The 2,717-nt window shown below is 51.5% G+C and overlaps 1 pseudogene; it reads right to left on the bottom strand.

The window, feature by feature from the left end:
• Positions 1–1,805: 1,805 nt before the first annotated feature.
• LOC101629860 lies at positions 1,806–2,510 on the bottom strand (annotated as a pseudogene).
• Positions 2,511–2,717: the final 207 nt, after the last annotated feature.

The raw sequence follows: 2,717 nt of genomic DNA, 5'->3' as shown, positions 1-2,717 counted from the left end.
GGAAGTGTCGGAGTTGGGACCGTGAAGGACAGCTATATGGAACCATCCAGGCATTTTTCACATGACCCCAGCTCTGCTCCCGTGTCTGTACTTGCTCTCTGGGGTTTTGATCTTAAGACACAGCACAGGCGGGAAGCTTGGCGTCCCGCTGTCAGGGTACTTGCTGGGCTTCTCCTGGAGCCCCCAGCTGTGCCCACAGCTCTGCCTAAGGACCCCAAGGCCTTGCCGCTCCCGTGGCCGGGCAGTGTGCTGCTCTGCCAGGGTGTATGCCCGTGAGAGCTGGGTCCCCCACGGAGGACGTGGCTCCCTGGGCAGGTGACCCATGCTCTGCTGCACAGTCCTTGAGCTTCCCTCTGGGCTGCAGGCTCAGCTGCCCCAGCAATGAATCTTCCTGATTCCATGGTTTTCTGTTCCATCCCTTCATCACAGACCCAAACTGTCGTTCTGTCTCAGAGCACATCCTGAAGAAGTTCCCTGAACACAGGGATATAATAACCTACTTAAGATGTAGTCATACATAAAAATTTTAAATAGCATTACATTCTATAAAACAAGTGAGAATACTAGGACTAGGTATTCAATAAGTATTTGTGCATTTGACTTAACTATGTCAAGGTTGACAATCAAGTTATAATGATATTTATAAATGTATTTCAACTGCGTTTAAGTGACAGTATTCTCCAGGGCCCTCCCTGGTGGTACAGTGGGTTAAAACACCACTCTAAGAAGCTAAAGCCACTTTAGCATGAGTTCGATCCCCAGTCCTGGAGGTGACCCACGGGGCACATTAGGCCTCTCCTGACCCGCCCGCTGCTCCCCTCAGCAGTGTACTGCTTCAGTCTTCCTGTTCTACTCCCCATTCTGTCTCTGGTGAATCCTCTCACCACACCTGTGCCTCTAGCCTGTACCCCAGTTCAGTATAAATAAATCTTTAAAAAAAGAGACAGTCTTCTCCAATCCTCAATACCAGATATAAGTTGTTTATCAATACTATCCTAATTTATGGTAATAATATTACTAATTATAAAATTTTCTTCTGATTATGTGGTTCACGCACAGAAAATCTGGAGAACACCAAATAATATAAGGAAGACAAAAATTACTCCTAATCCTGACAACCAGAATAAGCACTGTTGATATTTTGTTATATTTCTAGTCTTTTTTCTATGCTCCTACTATGTATCCTGATTGTTTGACTTAAAATTACAGTATCTCTACAGTACTTAAATAATTTTACAGCTGCATTTTCCAGTATATGAATATTCTTCACCACCCCATAATGAAAATTTAGTTTCTAATTTTTTGTAAATATCACTGCAATGAATATCCTTATACACAGTCTGCTATGACATTTTAAATAACAAAATACATTGGAAAGATAAAATATTGGGCCTCCCTGGTGGCTCAAGGGATTAAGTGTCAGCATATGAAGCTATCTGCAGCCACTGCAGCACGAGTCTGATCCCCAGGCTGGGAGCTGACCCACATGGCACAGCAGACCTCTCCTGTCTTGCCTGCTGCTCTCCCAGCAGTGTATTTCAGAAGATCTGCTTGTTCTGCTCCCCATTCTCTCTGGTGAATCTCCCACCCCACACCTCTATTGGGCACCCCAGTTCTTGTATGCATAAATTAATAAAAAAAGGCACATACCCTATTTTACTGTATTCAGTGTTACCAGGACATATGTTTCTTCTTAACACACATCAGTCTATTCATGGACTGATGACTGGGATTCAATCTGAAAGTGATAACATGCTTCACATGGTGTACAAAAGGAACCTCACCTTTACCTTTCACCCAATTTCTCACGTGAAAATAGGAAGATGTACACCTGGGAAACAGCAGGGCCTAGCTACACCCTTGTTGGCACTTGGAAACCCAGAAAACACCACGACCTCCGTCTCTTCAGCTGAGTATCTGACAGGTAATCTCGGTCCTTTAGGCCTGGGCCTGGGAACCTCTGAGCAGGCGCCTGGACGTCTGCTGTCCTGGATGTCCGCGGGCCGCTGGACCCCCACGGCCCTCAGAGGAAGCCCCTCTCGCCCCAGGCCCTCTGTCCTTGGGCCAGGCTGGACTCGGCCACTTTCTGTCCCTCCTCTCACCTTACAGCCCTGCAGCACCTCGTCGCAGTACAGAGCCACCTTCTCGTCCCGCCACATCCCTCTCATGGGGGACACGCAGACGGGGGGCAATGGCTGCGCCTCCTCTTCATCCTCATCGGGCACGGAGAGGAGAGGCCCCTCTTCCTCCTCCTCTGCTCCCTCAGCCGGGTTCTGGGCCTGAGAGTCCGGCAGGAGCTGGAGCCTCCGCCTGGCCGCCTCCCGGCCCGCCTTGCCCTTCACTGGCCGAGGGGAGGCCACCACCGACCTCACCGGGGACGCGGTGCCCCTGAGGGCGCCCATGGTGGCCGAGTCCCCGGTGGGCGCAGAGCCGGCCTTCTCGCCTCGCCTGCCAGGGCTGCTGGTTCGCACCGAGTCCTCAGGGACAGTGGCCCCAGACCCCGACGCCATCTCCTCAGCCTCCCGAGGCTCAGGTGCGACCGTTAGCACTTGTCCTTCACTGAGCCGCGTGGGCCAATGGGTGATCCTGTGTCGGCTCGCGGGAGCTGCCAGGAGGAATGCGTAGGAGTGGCTGGAGGGGGTTGGGGTGTGGGGGTGCGTCTGTTGGGACTGTTGTTGGGTGCGGCTCCCACCAGTTGGGCTTGAGGGGGGCGGTCA

This window comes from Condylura cristata, unplaced genomic scaffold (genome assembly GCF_000260355.1).
Source record: "Condylura cristata isolate star-nosed mole 26May11 unplaced genomic scaffold, ConCri1.0 scaffold00024, whole genome shotgun sequence".
NCBI lineage: Eukaryota > Metazoa > Chordata > Mammalia > Eulipotyphla > Talpidae > Condylura > Condylura cristata.
Note: the sequence above shows the minus strand (reverse complement) of the source record. Positions and strands in the feature narration are given on the sequence as shown.